Below are 17152 nucleotides of genomic sequence, written 5' to 3'. Positions count from 1 at the left end.
GGAATTAGGTGATGGGGACATGCTTTGAAGATTACGGCACTGACGAACCGGGAAGGGCCCTGTCTGCCGAAGTCGTCTTCATGCAGCGCCTCTTCTGATTTCCTTATATTTCAGCACTTCGTTGAACTACTTGTTGGCCTTTTTACTATTTCTGTTCTTTTTTTTCTGTTCCCAATTCCCCGGCTTGGGAATTAGGTGATGGTGATTCACTTGGAAGTGGCTGTTCTGAATTTACACCAACTGACCGGTACAAGATCGAAGGCTCATCCTCGGATATGCTGCCATGGAGATTATGTCATCTTCATTAAGCCATCTTCCTGCAGCACTTCATTTAATTGACTCTCACATTATATCATCTAACATTGTATAGCATCATTGTATGTGTCAAATGTTGCCCACTTGGCATCCAAAGCAGCCTGGTCATCCTGGAAGGGGGATTCCCCCATCTGTGGTCCCTTCTCAAGGTTTCTCACTTTTCCCCTAATGAGGTTTTTTGAGTTTTCCCTTGCCCTCCTGGGGGTTAAGATTGGGGATGTCGATTGTGGTTATGTAAAGCCCTTTGAGACTGTCTGTGATTAAGGGCTATACAAATAAAATTGACTTGACTTGACTTGAGTCTTCAAGTCCATGTCATTACCGTCGTGAGTCTTCAAGTCCACGTCATCACTGTCGTGAGTTTTCAAGTCCACTTCATCATCGTCGTGAGTCCTCAAGTCCACGTCATCCCCGTCGTGAGTCTCTAAGCCATGTCATTGCTGTCGTGAGTCTCTAAGCCATGTCATTGCTGTCGTGAGTCTTCAAGTCCACGTCATCACCGTTGTGAGTCTTCAAGTCCACGTCATCATCGCCGTGAGTCTTCAAGTCCACGTCATCATCGTCGTAAATCTTATAGTCCACGTAATCACTGTCGTGAGTGTTCAAGTCCGCGTCATCGCCATTGTGAGTATTCAAGCCCACGTTATCGCCGTCATGAATCTTCAAGTCCACGCCATAACCGTCGTTGGTCTTCAAGTCCACGTAATCACCGTCGTGAGTCTTCCAGTCCACGTCATCGTCGTCGTGAGTCTTTTAGTCCGCGCTATCACCGTCGTGAGTCTTCAAGTCCACGTCATCATCGCCGTGAGTCTTAAAGTCCATGTCATCATCGTCGTGAGTTTTCAAGTCTGCGTCATTATCGTCGTGAGTCTTCCAGTCCACGTCAACGTCGTCATGAGTCTTCAAGTCCGCGTCATCGTAGTCGTGAGTCTTCCGCTCCACGTCATCGATGTCGTGAGTCTTCAAGTCCGCGTCATCATCGTCGTGAGTCTTCCATTCCACGTCAACGTCATCGTGAGTCTTCAAGTCCTCGTCATTATCATCGTGAGTCTTCCAGTCCACGTCGTCATCAACGTGAGTCTTGAAGTTCACGTCATCACCGTCGTGAATCTTCACGTCCATGTGATCACCGTTGTGAGTCTCGAAGCACACGCCATTGCCGTCGTGAGTCTTCAAACCGACGTCATCACCGTCGTGAGTTTTCAAGTCCACATCATCACCGTCGTAAGTGTTCAAGTCCACGTCATCCCCGTCGTGAGTCCCTAACCCCATCTCATTGCTTTTGTGAGTCTTCAAGTCCACGTCATCCCCGTCGTGAGTCACTAAGCCCATGTCATTGCTGTCGTGAGTCTTCAAGTCCACGTCATGACCTTCGTGTGTTTTCAAGTCCACGTCACCACCGTCATGAGTCTTCCAGTCCACGTCACCCCCGATGCGAGTCTTCCAGTCCACGTCATCATCATCGTGAGCTTTCAAGTCCACATTATCACCGTCGTGAGTCTTCAAGTCCACGTTATCATTGTCGTGAGTCTTCCAGTCCACGTCATCGCCATTGTGAGACTTCAAGTCCACGTCATCATCGTCGTGACTCTTCAAGTCCACATCATCACCGCCATGAGTCTTCCAGTCCACATCATCACCGTCGTGAGTCTTCCAATCCACATCATCGTTGTCGTGAGTCTTCCAGTCCACATCATTGAAGTCGTGAGTCTTCAAGTCCACATCATCACCGTAGTGAGTCTTCAAGTCCACGTCATCCCCGTCGTGAGTCCAAAAGCCCATGTTATTCCTGTCGTGAGTCTTCAATTCCACGTCATGACCGTCGTGTGTTTTCAAGTCCACGTCATCTTTTTCATGAGTCTTCAAGTCCACGTCATCACTGTCGTGAGTTTTCAAGTCCACGTCATCATCGTCGTGACTCTTCAAGTCCACATCATCACCGCCGTAAGTCTTCCAGTCCACGTCATCACCGTCGTGAGTCTTCCAGTCCACGTCATCATCGTCGTGACTCTTCAAGTCCACATCATCACCGCCGTAAGTCTTCCAGTCCACGTCATCACCGTCGTGAGTCTTCCAGTCCACGTCATCACCGTCGTGAGTCTTCCAGTCCGCGTCATCATCGCTTCGAGTCTTCAAGTCCACGTCATCATCGTCGTTAGTCTTCATTTCCACGTCATCACCGTCGTGAGTCTTCCGGTCTATGTAGTCCCCGTCGTGAGTCTTCAAGTCCACGTCATCATTGCCGTGAGTCTTCAAGTCCACGTCATCATCATCGTGAGACTTCAAGTCCACGTAAGCATCATCGTGAGTCTTCAAGTCCACGCCATCACCGTTTTGAGTCTTCAAGTCCAAGACATCTCTGTCGTGAATCTTCAAGTCCACGTCATCACCGTCGTGAGTCTTCCAATCCACAACATTGTTGTCGTGAGTCTTCCAGTCCACGTCATCGCCGTCGTGAGTCTTCAAGTCAACATAATCACCGTAGTGAGTCTTCAAGTCCACGTCATCCCCGTCGTGAGTCCCTAAGCCCATGTCATTGCTGTCGTGAGTCTTCAATTCCACGTCATCACCGTCGTGAGTCTTCCAATCCACGTCATCCCCGTCGTGAGTCTTCCAGTCCACGTCATTACCGTCGTGAGTCTTTCAGTCAACATAATAACAGTCGTGAGCCTTCCAGTCCACGCCATCACCGTTTTGAGTCTTCAAGTCCAAGACATCTCTGTCGTGAATCTTCAAGTCCACGTCATCACCGTCGTGAGTCTTCCAATCCACAACATTGTTGTCGTGAGTCTTCCAGTCCACGTCATCGCCGTCGTGAGTCTTCAAGTCAACATAATCACCGTAGTGAGTCTTCAAGTCCACGTCATCCCCGTCGTGAGTCCCTAAGCCCATGTCATTGCTGTCGTGAGTCTTCAATTCCACGTCATCACCGTCGTGAGTCTTCCAATCCACGTCATCCCCGTCGTGAGTCTTCCAGTCCACGTCATTACCGTCGTGAGTCTTTCAGTCAACATAATAACAGTCGTGAGCCTTCCAGTCCACGTCATCACCGTCGTGAGTCATCAAGTCCACGTCATCACCGTCGTGAGTCTTCGAGTCCACGTCATCGTAGTCGTGAGTCTTCCGGTCCACGTCATAATCGTCGTGAGTCTTCAAGTCCACATCATCATCGTTGTTCGTCTTCCAGTCCACGTCATCATCGCCGTGAGACTTCAAGTCCACGTCATCATCGTCGTGAGTCTTCAAGTCTGCGTCATCATCGTTGTGAGTCTTCCAGTCCACGTCAACATCGTCATGAGTCTTCAAGTCCGCGTCATCGTAGTCGTGAGTCTTCCGGTCCACGTCATCAACGTCGTGAGTCTTCAAGTCCGCGTCATCATCGTCGTGAGTCTTCCAGTCCACGTCGTCATCAACGTGAGTCTCGAAGTTCACGTCATCACCGTCGTGAATCTTCACATCCATGTGATCACCGTTGTGAGTCTCGAAGCACACGCCATTGCCGTCGTGAGTATTCAAACCGACGTCATCGCCGTCGTGAGTATTCAAGTCCACATCATCACTGTCGTGATTGTTCAAGTCCACGTCATCCCCGTCGTGAGTCCCTAACCCCATCTCATTGCTTTTGTGAGTCTTCAAGTCCACGTCATCCCCGTCGTGAGTCACTAAGCCCATGTCATTGCTGTCGTGAGTCTTCAAGTCCACGTCATGACCTTCGTGTGTTTTCAAGTACACGTCACCACCGTCATGAGTCTTCCAGTCCACGTCACCCCCGAAGTGAGTCTTCCAGTCCACGTCATCATTATCGTGAGCTTTCAAGTCCACGTTACCACCGTTGTGAGTCTTCAAGTCCACGTCATCATTGTCGTGAGTCTTCCAGTCCACGTCATCGCCGTTGTGAGACTTCAAGTCCACGTCATCATTGTCGTGACTCTTCAAGTCCACATCATCACCGCCGCGAGTCTTCCAGTCCACATCATCACCGCCGTGAGTCTTCCAGTCCACATCATCACCGTCGTGAGTCTTCCAATCCACATCATCGTTGTCGTGAGTCTTCCAGTCCACGTCATAGCCATCGTGAGTCTTCAAGTCCACATAATCACCGTAGTGAGTCTTCAAGTCCACGTGAGTCCCAAAGCCCATGTTATTGCTGTCGTGAGTCTTCAATTCCACGTCATGACCGTCGTGTGTTTTCAAGTCCACGTCATTTTTTCGTGAGTTTTCAAGTCCACGTCATCATCGTCGTGACTCTTCAAGTCCACATCATCACCGCCGTAAGTCTTCCAGTCCACGTCATCACCGTCGTGAGTCTTCCTGTCCACGTCATCACTGTCGTGAGTTTTCCAGTCCACGTCATCACCGTCGTGAGTCTTCCAGTCCGCGTCGTCATCGCCTCGAGTCTTCAAGTCCACGTCATCATCGTCGTTAGTCTTCATTTCCACGTCATCACCGTCGTGAGTCTTCCAGTCAATGTAGTCCCCGTCGTGAGTCTTCAAGTCCACATCATCATTGCCGTGAGTCTTCAAGTCCACGTCATCATCATCGTGAGACTTCAAGTCCACGTAAGCATCGTCATGAGTCTTCAAGTTCATGCCATCACCGTCGTGAGTCTTCCAATCCACAACATTGTTGTCGTGAGTCTTCCAGTCCACGTCATCGCCGTCGTGAGCCTTCAAGTCCACATAATCACCGTAGTGAGTCTTCAAGTCCACGTCATCCTAAAGGAGTGGAAGAGTTTAAACCTGGCTAATTTTATTCGATGTCCTGCATCTTGTGTCACTGTTATTCTGTGGAATGCTGAGTGTGTGGCTGGTGAAGCTGAACAAAGAAAGTGAAAGAATGTGAAGGTTTGGGAGGTTTTAGGTTGGTGCCTGGCGCAGACAGACACCTCGAGCGGGAAGGGGTTGACAAGAAACTGGACCCTTCAACCACAAGCAGGAGGAGCCACCACTTGAAGAAAGACCAATAAGAGCAAGCTAAAGTTAACTGCAGGAAACACATAGCCAATAGAATCATGCCAGGATGCCTTTGTCTCTGTGCCATTTGCATATTGTATAGGATGAATCATTACTGGGCAACTCGGAGGTAGAACACATTCGCTGGTGGCAAGAGAGGTGTAGAGTTGTATTGAGAGGGACCCGGGACCCAGGTGCCATGTAGAAAGTCTGTGTATTGGGAATAAACCCACTTGTGCGTGAAAATGCCGGCTTCCTGATACCTTTCTATTGCAGAACGAGCGCGCATATTGTTGGATGAGTGAGAGTTGGGTAAGGTCGCAAATTGGAGTCAGATTACTTATTTGAGTTTACATTGGGTTAAAGTTAAATTCTAACATTGATATAAAGATAAATTCCAACAATTTATGGTGACACCGACGGGATGCATGAGAGGTAATAGAAGTCTGGGACTTCAAAGAGAGTCTGGGACTCTAAGGAAGCCTGGGGCTTCAGGAAAAACCACAAGAGTCTGGGACTCGGGCCTGGGGCCCACGTCCACACCAGGTGACGACCTGATAAAGAATAAAGGAGCCGCACATCCGACCGGCCTTCCTCTTGGGCCCACAGTGACATAAGGTAAGCAGATCCTTTTCAAATTCTGCATATTGGCAACGCTAAATTATAAGAGGAAGGCGGAGTGGAACGGCGTTAAAATATATAAATAAATATATAAATAAATAAGTGTAAAAGTGTGGACGATAGTAGAGTAAAATCTGGGATTTACCTACTAGAATAGTTTGGAACTATTCGTGGTTAAGATACGATATGGTTAAATAAATAAATAAATATATAAATAAATATGTGTAAAAGTGTGGACGATAGTAGAGTAAAATCTGGGATTTACCTACTAGAATAGTTTGGAACTATTCGTGGTTAAGATACGATATGGTTAAATAAATAAATAAATATATAAATAAATATGTGTAAAAGTGTGGACGATAGTAGAGTAAAATCTGGGATTTACCTACTAGAATAGTTTGGAACTATTCGTGGTTAAGATACGATTTAAAATATCAGAGTGGAAGCGGTGTGAATGTGAAGGCTAAAATTGTTCTGCGTAAGAAGTGTGTTTGGGACACGCACGAGTGGATTTTGATTTCAAGATGGCGAAGGAGAGGAAGTGTGATAGTGGTCTCGGGTCCCGGGTGTGGCACGGAGATTAAGAATAAATTAATAAAAATGAAACCTAAAAAAGAGAAGAAAAACATGAAGTAGGGATGAAATAAGAAAAGAGAAAGAAAGAAAGCTAGAGAAAAGAGAAGAAATTGTGTCAGTGTAGAGATTGGAAGTTCAATAAGAAAAGAGAAAGGAACAATTAATGTTCCATTGAAAGGATGATGATGAAACAGGCAGTATTGAAGAAGGTGTGACTTGAACAAATGAAAAGGATGAGAATTAGGGTCTGCTGTAAGGAGGAATTGAAGAAATAAATATTTTATGTTTCATACTTTAGTTGATGGTCTTTCTATTAAGGTAACTGTAATTAGTAACTGGAATGAAATGCACAGATGGAAATGACACAAAGAAAAAAAAATTGGTGTTATGAAATCATAATTGAATGAAGCTTTTGAGAGCATGAGAAACCTTTGCAAGAGCATAGGTGGTTCCTGACTTTGTAGTTTGTGATTTGATACCTTGATTGTTTGAGTGGCTTTGGTAAGGCTACAGTGAATTTGGAAAATTAAAGGAAAAAATAAGAGTGAGAAAGATTTTACAGAAGGCAATGGGTAGAGGTGTAATCGTAAAATCATGAGTGTGTTGTAACAAAGAGTTCACAGCCCTTTGAAGTTAGATGCTCGTTCCCAAGTAGGAGGAGGAAGTCAGAGAAAGAGGATGAAGTGATTGAAAAAGTGGAAGAAAAGACGGAATGTCTGAGAGGCATTTATCCACAGTTGCCAGACTCGCAACAGTATGTGTTTGAGCCGCCGCCCGTTCCGACGGCGCAATTAATGGCCCCGTAGTCACCTTGGGGGGGCAGAATGGTTTGAGATGCAAAAGATAACGATTCACGGATGGCACCAGCGACCATACAATTGATCGAACAGGCTGTGAATAATGAGAGAGAGGGTGCGCGGAGAACCGCAGGGGAGTGTGGAGACGCCCGTGCTGGCCCCGGGGGGGGGGCACCAGAAGGAACATGTAAACATTTCAGACACAAGAGGAAAAACAGGCATCAATGGCAGTCGTTAACTGATTGAAAAGGAAGATATGCCTTTTGGTGCTCTCGAAAGAAGGTCACAGTCCTTTTGTTTCAGAGGTGTGTCTCGGCACCCCCCCTCGATGTTGCAGACGTTGATCTAATCTTCAGGCATCTGCCTCTCCTTGAGGTGTGGAGCAATTTTTTTGCAGTGCTAGTGTAGTAAGGTACGGGATAAAATATATGTATTCAACCTAACAATAAATACAAATTAGCAGGGAATTAGAACACAAGTTAAACACTGAAACATGCAGGGGATGCCTGAGGAACAGCAGGGCGGCGACAATCTTATTAAAATTTAAATTTTTAAGCAAAGGGATTATGGTTTTGGGATAAATTTTAAGTGAAGTATTCTATGAACATGTTGAAAGAAAATCTTTGGAAAGGGGAATATCTAGCCATTGGAGATTGGTTTACCAAATATAAAGTTGGACTAAATAGTTTTGTAGATGATTTATTAACTGATGTGTATTAAATGTGACAAAGGTGGAAGACAGATGTTTTTTGACTGTACGACGCGAACGCTGACATGACAATTTTAGAGGACATGACATCATTCCACAAATACCAGACTGCTAACATTCGCATCTGTGAGCTGTTTGATGTCACAGGTGCAGTTTCGTCAGCTACGTCCAGGAGAGGAGAAACAACTTCACGGGGAGTGAATGGGAAAATCCAGAGACCCACAGTTGTAAATTTTGGCATACGCTGGCTAAATTAAGGCAAAATTATGGATCTGCCAGCACAAATCTCAGTGAAATCAAGGCGGACGCGCCAAGGGAGGGGTCTCTGTGTGGAATTGGAAAGTATCGTTTGGTGAATGAAAGTGTGAAAGAAAAAGTGTTTGGATGCATATGTGGTTTGAGTGAATGTTTAAGGGACGGGCCTCAGGACAGAAAATTGTTTGAGGTCACCGGCAAGCCCTTACAGTACTTAGGATGCGATGGGTGGACAGGCCTGATCACCCTGAATCCCTATTGCACTCCCAAGTATTGATTTTCAAAGTGTTATTGGAGAAAGATTGGAGTAATTAAATTCAAACATCAAGTGAATGGTTGATTGACGTTATTACACAAAATTTATGCAAAACTGAAAGTTTTGGAAGGAAGATAATTTACCCCTTCTCATTCTCACTGGCAAGTGCCACTCGTCCAGTTCTGTCCACAGGTTTGAGGTGACATGTGACCGGTGTGACCAGAAGGCCGGAGAACGCTTCAAATAGCGCCTCACCACGCCCATCCCGGAGGTTCTCCTCAACAAGGAGGGAGATATAAGATATATTCACATTGGATGCGCGACTAAATAACACACACCCAGTCCAGGATAGGGCAAAATTTTCTTGGATTGTTCAGACTTTTCCATCTAATACAGCACCACAGCAGTGATACTTGAAGTTAATGTCGAATTAGTGGCACTGTTTTTATGGAAAATTACTCACTTAACGCAAGGGTAAGTTGTTGTAGAGGAGATATTTCAGACAAAAATGACCCTGAAGTGGTCACAAGCACGTGTCTCATGTTGGATGTATGAAATTTTATTCTGATATTTTCCATTGTAACGTATTTCATTGTATTTAGGACTAAGACATTGTAAAACACTGTTTGGAAGAACTTATAGAATACCTCAAATTTAAGAACAAATGGGAAATAGTTGTTAAAGCAACTTTAGCTGACCATATGTGAAAAGTGTTAGGAAAACAAAAGACAGGCGCAAATTTAGAGTGACAAGGATCTTTCTGTCTCCCAGCAGGGGCACTAATATAGTGAAGCCAGGATACTGGGTGCTTGTAAGAAGTTTGAAGATACGACATTTGTAATTACCCAAGGGGGAAGGAGGGGTTAGTAACAGCTCTCACAGCTGTAAAGATAGCAGAAAGGTCACCATTGGTTTATTCGACACGTTGTAATGAGGTCACACGTTGTAAAGAGGTCACGTTGGTTGAAATCTCCTACAAAGGAGACACCAGACTAAGAGGTTTATACAGAGTTACAAGCGGGACAAAATTTATTTAGGAGGAACTGTCCTCACTTGAGGCCGAGGTCAGACCTGCTGACCAGCATGATGGTCACCAGCTAAGTGGGGACACCTCAGGTGAGATTGGCCGTGCCGTGCATCAGATATTTCTGGCCCGTTGGGGTCGATGTTGCTGTGTCTTTCAGGTGGGGAAGGGGGAGACAGGCCTGGTCTATGTGGCCAGGGCGAGACGTGAATGGAGTGAGACTTCCGGCAGTGACCCATCCAATAATGTCGACATTACACAGCTGTTCCAGTTGGCCGTCCACAAGGGCGTGCCCCTCCCAGTGGCGGAAATCAGGCGAAATAGTCCATCAATGAGAAATGCTACTCGGGCTAAGTAGAACACATTTTGTACATAATTTTGCACGACATCAGAAAAGGAAAATATGGGATTGGATTAAGGAGCGTGACTAAAATTGTTGTACTTGCAGGTTTAGAAGGCCAAGAGAGATAAGAAAAAAGGAGGCAGCTGCTCCTTCCACTTCTGCTGCTTCTGGGCAAGGTTCGGGTGACGCAGCGCCACAGCAGACTGGCTGCTGTCCATAGCAGGCCAGTCAACGAGGTTGGGATTGCAGTAACAGAGGTATGGGTGGTTACAGACGGGGGTTGTGAGTGGGGTGTGCTCTTGCTGCGGGGTGTGGGGTCACTGGGTGATGAGCTGTCCATGCCGAGCCACTTTCTGGAATGTGCCATCCTCCGGTGCCATATCTGTCACAAAGAGCTCCACCAGCGCAGGGGGCGCCACCGTTACCCACTCCCAACGCACTTGACACAAACCCGCTCGTACCCCATTCCATGACAGGGGGCAGCGGAGCTTCAGCATTCGAGGACTAGCAGGTCCTAGCAGTCCGGGGACGGTGGATGGACAAGTTTTCGATGGTGCTGGATATTGGGGCGAGCTATGAGCTCCTTCTGCAACCCCCACTGAGCCATGTGGACTCTCGAGATTGCCTGAGTCACTGCCATTGACTGAACGAACACTGGAATTCGAGTGGCATTCCCGGATGGGACTGAACTTGACTGTGCACATCCGTCGGAGGGAGCATATGTCGTGCTCTCTTCCTTCCCAGTGGCTAAACTGAACTGAAACATTTGAGGGCAGCTCTGAAACCTGGTTCCCATCCTCCCGCGGTGGGTATGCCCTGTTCCTGCTCTGGTCTGAGTGGTTTAGCAACCGCCACCCTTTCAATTCACCAATTGACATATCACATTGTACATGTGATCACAAACATGATTTGGTTTATCAAAAATGCACTCATCCCAATTTAGTCATGAGTGCATCATGCGTTAGAATTATATATTTGTTATGTCTACCGGCGTTGCCTCGCACGCGTGCCTTGTCCCTGGGCAGCGGAAATGGTATGAATTGTTTACTTTCGCCGAGCCACAAATCGCATTGAATATTGATGCGCGTCATCATACTAGAGATCGAGACCCCATAGTTGTTGAATACTCCGCGTCACAATCTGGAGATCATATTTCAGCACCGACTACAAATTCTTTGGTTTTGGGAACATTACTAAATTTCAAAATTTCCAGGGAAGGGTCGCTCGGAAATGGTAGTTCTGTGTGTGTCTCTGCGAGAGGTGTTGTGGACCCAGGGCCCGACTGATTTGGGGCTCGGCTCCACAGCTCTGCGATTGTTTTTACTGTCTCTACCCCCTCCCCCAGTTGACAGAATCAGTGTGGGCACAGCCTGTAGGTGGATTGAGCCAATCATGAGACAATAGGAGGTGAAGACTGCAGCGGTCTTGGAGCTGTCTATGTCTTGTAGAGCACCTTTTCTTCCCATAAAAAAAGAAAAAATAGAGGTTTAATTCGGTATCTGCGTTATTATAGTTTTGGGATTTTTTATTTTAAGCATAAATGGTTACTATTTCATTTGTGTTGCTTTAAAATTTGTCAATTAACAGTCAAAATTGGAGCGTTAGCTCGAGGCTTGATTTGTAATCTCGGAACACAGTTAGATATTTGAACTCAGTGAACTCAGCATCACTGGAGTCGGACATCACTCCGTACATCAACCTCCGGGTGCTTTCCCGGAGGTGGACTCAATCTCGCGGGTAAGGACAGTTTAGAGTTCTGGCTAGAACCTCACACGCCATCCAATTGGGAACTACAGAACAACAGTGGTACCATAACTCACAGTTGCGCCCGGCCCCAGTATTTGTGCCCGCCAAGGTTGAGCTTAGAGGTTGACCACCCGGACGGGCAGGTCAAGAGAGGGAATGTGTAGATGGCATGAATTGGATCAAAGTCAGACACTTTCGAGTCTGAACAAAGACGATGACGATGCAACTGTTTAACTTATTGACTATTTTGCTTGCAGGCGTGTGCTTTGTGTGGACGATGTTGGCGTTTGAACATAGGATGCGGGATGACAGAAGTGATGGAGCGAAAGGAGCATGTAATGGAATGGTATGGTATGGAGCAGAGCGAGATGATGGTAAGACGCTGACACAGACACAACAACTACTGCTAAATCTGAAATGTAAACAACCAACACAGGTGAACACTTGGGTGACAATTTTAATTGGACACACCCATGGAATGATGTGGGAATAAAAAAGAAAGAGCCTATTTTTGACACCCAAGTTGCAAAACAAAAGTTCACCTGCCTAAAAGTTAAATGGGACTGGTCCTGGGATTGGAAATCTCCAGGAGTCATGGTGTAATGAAAATGTGTCTTTGCCAGTAGGAATCCCTCTCACTCGTGATGATGTTTGGCTGTGGTGTGGAGAGAAAGTGCTGTACGATCGGCTTCCCACCAATGCCTCAGGTAAGTGCGCCCTGGTAACGCTGATCATGCCAGTTAGTGTGACAGCCTTAGATCTGGCCAAAATGGAGTGGGAAGGTGTTGGACAATGGGGAAGAATCCCCTTCCTTAACAGGAAGAGAAGGGACATGCAAGAATGGTTGAATGCAGGAGATCCCACATATATAGATGCAATTGGAGTCCCAAGAGGGGTCCCTGACGAGTATAAATTGGTGGATCAAATTGCGGCAGGATGGGAGAGTATTTTCCTGTTTGTTACGGTAAACAAAAATGTGGACCGGATTAATTATGTTGATTATAATGTCCAACGATTGGCGAACTTCACCACCTCGGCACTCCAGGCAGTGCATGAGCAATTGGCTGCCACATCTCTGATGGCATTCCAAAATAGAATGGGCTTAGATATGGTGTTGGCTGAAAGAGGAGGAGTGTGTAGTATTTTTGGGGATCAGTGTTGTACTCTGATTCCCAACAATACATCTCCTGACGGTCGCCTTACCAAGGCATTGGAGGGTTTGCGCACATTAAGTGACAAAATGAAGGAGCACTCAGGTGTGGACACCAGTTGGTACTCTGACTGGTTAAACATCTTTGGCAAATATAAAAGCTTGATTGCATCAGTACTGATTTCTATCGCTGTGTTTGCCGCTATTATGGTGTTATGTGGATGTTGTTGTATTCCATGTATCAGATCATTAACTGTTAAGACAATTGAACGCACGTTGGGGCCGCTCCCTCCTGGTGGCCAGTACATGATGATCCCTCAGAAGGACCCCCAGGAGGGGGGGGGGACAGCTGTGGCCCTACGGGAGTCCGGGATGTGAGTATGTGTAGAAGGCCTCAGCGACCTGAGGCCATGAGGAGGAAATGAAATTTTCTACGGATTTTCTACTAGAATGACATTTTCTATTGATTTTTAAGTTTTACTAATTTTCTATTGATTTTTAATTTTTACTAATTTTCTATTGAGCTTTACCTCACCTTCTATGGATTTATATTGTTACTAATTTTTCGTTGTTTGATTTTTAGCTCGTGTTTAACAATAAAATAAGGGGTTCGAGTGATGACCTCAGTTGTCTGAGGTCATGAGAGGGAATAAAGGAGTGGAAGAGTTTAAACCTGGCTAATTTTATTCGATGTCCTGCATCTTGTGTCACTGTTATTCTGTGGAATGCTGAGTGTGTGGCTGGTGAAGCTGAACAAAGAAAGTGAAAGAATGTGAAGGTTTGGGAGGTTTTAGGTTGGTGCCTGGCGCAGACAGACACCTCGAGCGGGAAGGGGTTGACAAGAAACTGGACCCTTCAACCACAAGCAGGAGGAGCCACCACTTGAAGAAAGACCAATAAGAGCAAGCTAAAGTTAACTGCAGGAAACACATAGCCAATAGAATCATGCCAGGATGCCTTTGTCTCTGTGCCATTTGCATATTGTATAGGATGAATCATTACTGGGCAACTCGGAGGTAGAACACATTCGCTGGTGGCAAGAGAGGTGTAGAGTTGTATTGAGAGGGACCCGGGACCCAGGTGCCATGTAGAAAGTCTGTGTATTGGGAATAAACCCACTTGTGCGTGAAAATGCCGGCTTCCTGATACCTTTCTATTGCAGAACGAGCGCGCATATTGTTGGATGAGTGAGAGTTGGGTAAGGTCGCAAATTGGAGTCAGATTACTTATTTGAGTTTACATTGGGTTAAAGTTAAATTCTAACATTGATATAAAGATAAATTCCAACAATCCCCGTCGTGAGTCCCTAAGCCCATGTCATTGCTGTCGTGAGTCTTCAATTCCACGTCATCACCGTCGTGAGTCTTCCAATCCACGTCATCCCCGTCGTGAGTCTTCCAGTCCACGTCATTACCGTCGTGAGTCTTTCAGTCAACATAATAACAGTCGTGAGTATTCCAGTCCACGTCATCACCGTCGTGAGTCATCAAGTCAACGTAATCACCGTCGTGAGTCTTCGAGTCCACGTCATCGTAGTCGTGAGTCTTCCGGTCCACGTCATCGTCATCGTGAGTCTTCAAGTCCACGTCATCATCGTTGTTCGTCTTCCAGTCCACGTCATCATCGCCGTGAGACTTCAAGTCCACGTCATCATCGTCGTGAGTCTTCAAGTCCACGTCATCGTCGTCATGAGCCTCTAAGCCCACGTCATCGCCATTGTGAGTCTTCAAGCCCACGTCATCGCCGTTGTGAGTCTTCAAGTCCACGTCATCGTCGTCGTGAGCATCTAAGCCCACGTCATCGCCGTTGTGAGTCTTCAAGCCCACGTTATAGCCGTTGTGAGTCTTCAAGTCCATGTCATCACCGTTGTGAGTCTTCATGGTCCACTTCGTCATCACAGTGAGTCTTCAAGTCCACGTCATCATCGTCGTGAGTCTTCAAGTCCACGTCATCGCCGTCGTCAGTCTTCCAGTCCACGTCATCACCGTCGTGAGTCTTCACGTCATCACCGTTGTGAGTCTTCCAGTCCATGTCATCAATGTCGTGTGTTTTCCAGTGCACGTCATCACCGTCATGAGTCTTCCAGTCCACGTCATCACCGTCATGAGACTTCCAGTCCACGTCATCACCGTTGTGAGTCTTCCAGTCCATGTCATCAATGTCGTGTGTTTTCCAGTGCACGTCATCACCGTCATGAGTCTTCCAGTCCACGTCATCACCGTCGTGAGTCTTCAAGTCCGCGTCATCACCGTCCTGAGTCTTCAAGTCCACTTCATCGCCGTCGTCAGTCTTCAAGTCTACATCATCACTGTCGTGAGTCTTCCAGTCCACGTCATCACCGTCGTGAATTTTCAAGTCCACGTCACCACCGTCATGAGTCTTCCAGTCCACGTGATCAACGATGTGAGTCTTCCAGTCCATGTCATCATCGTCTTGAGTCTTAACTTCCACGTCATCACCGTCGTAAGTCTTCCAGTCCACGTCAACGTCATCGTGAGTCTTCAAGTCCGCGTCATTATCATCGTGAGTCTTCCAGTCCACGTCGTCATCGACGTGAGTCTTCAAGTCCATGTGATCACCGTTGTGAGTCTCTAAGCACACGTCATTGCCGTCGTGAGTCTTCAAACCGACGTCATCGCCGTCGTGAGTTTTCAAGTCCACATCATCACCGTCGTGAGTCTTCCAGTCCAGGTCATCGCCGTTGTGAGACTTCAAGTCCACGTCATCATTGTCGTGACTCTTTAAGTCCACATCATCACCGCCGTGAGTCTTCCAGTCCACGTCATCACCGTCGTGATTATTCCAATCCGCATCATCGTTGTCGTGAGTCTTCCAGTCCACGTCATCGCCATTGTGAGTCTTCAAGTCCACATAATCAACGTAGTGAGTCTTCAAGTCCACGTCATCCCCGTCGTGAGTCCCAAAGCCCATGTTATTGCTGTCGTGAGTCTTCAATTCCACGTCATCACGGTCATGAGGCTTCCAGTCCACGTCATCACGGTCATGAGGCTTCCAGTCCACGTCATCGTTGTCGTGAGTCTTCCAGTCCACGTCGTCATCGCTGTGAGTATTCAAGACCATGTCATCACCGTCGGGAGTCTTCAAGTCCGCGTCATCGCCGTCCTGAGTCTTCAAGTCCACGTCATCGCCGTCGACAGTCTTCAAGTCTACGTCATCCCCATCGTGAGTCTTCCAGTCCACGTCAACGTCATCGTGAGTCTTCAAGTCCACGTCATTATCATCGTGAGTCCTGAAGTCCACATCATCACCGTCGTTAGTCTTCAAGTTCACGTCATCCCCGTCGTGAGTCACTAAGCCCATGTCATTGCTGTTGTGAGTCTTCAAGTCCACGTCATGACCTTCGTGTGTTTTCAAGTCCACGTCATCCCCGTCATGAGTCCCAAAGCCCATGTCATTGCTGTCGTGAGTCTTCAATCCCCGTCATGACCTTCGTGCGTTTTCAAGTCCACGTCATCACCGTCGTGAGTCTTTAAGTCCACATCATCACCGTCGTTAGTCTTCAAGTTCACGTCATCCCCGTCGTGAGTCACTAAACCCATGTCATTGCTGTTGTGAGTCTTCAAGTCCACGTCATGACCTTCGTGTGTTTTCAAGTCCACGTCACTCCCGTCATGAGTTTTCCAGTCTACGTCAACCCCGATGTGAGTCTTCCAGTCCACGTCATCATTATCGTGAGCTTTCAAGTCCAGGTCATCACCGTCATGAGTCTTCCAGTCCACGTCATCCCTGTGGTGAGTCTTCCAGTCCACGTCATCCCCGTTGTGAGACTTCAAGTCCACGTCATCGCCGTCGTGAGTCTTCAATTGTACGTCATCATCGGCGTGAGACTTCAAGTCCACGTCATCATCGTCGTGAGTCTTCAAGTCCACGTCATCGTCGTCGTGAGCCTCAAAGCCCATGTCAACGCCGTTGTGAGTCTTCAAGCCCACGTTATCGCCGTTGTGAGTCTTCAAGTCCATGTCATCACCGTTGTGAGTCTTTATGGTCCACGTCATCGCCGTCGTCAGTCTTCCAGTCCACGTCATCACCGTCGTGAGTCTTCACGTCATCACCGTTGTGATTCTTCCAGTCCATGTCTTCACTGTCGTGAGTTTTCCAGTCCACGTCATCACCGTCATGAGTCTTCCAGTCCTCGTCATCACCGTCATGAGGCTTCCAGTCCACCTCATCGTTGTCGTGAGTCTTCCAGTCCACGTCGTCATCGCTGTGAGTCTTCAAGACCATGTCATCACCGTCGTGAGTCTTCAAGTCCGCGTCATCGCCGTCCTGAGTCTTCAAGTCCACGTCATCGCCGTCGTCAGTTTTCAAGTCTACGTCATCACTGTCGTGCGTCTTCCAGTCCACGTCATCACCGTCGTGAATCTTCAAGTCCACGTCACCACCGTCA

This window comes from Idiotropiscis lumnitzeri, chromosome 11, assembly GCF_059441095.1.
Source record: "Idiotropiscis lumnitzeri isolate Australia: NSW breed Sydney's pygmy pipehorse chromosome 11, RoL_Ilum_1.0, whole genome shotgun sequence".
Taxonomy (NCBI): Eukaryota; Metazoa; Chordata; class Actinopteri; order Syngnathiformes; family Syngnathidae; genus Idiotropiscis; species Idiotropiscis lumnitzeri.
The sequence above is the reverse complement of the archived record's forward strand: the minus strand, read 5'-3'. Positions refer to the sequence as shown.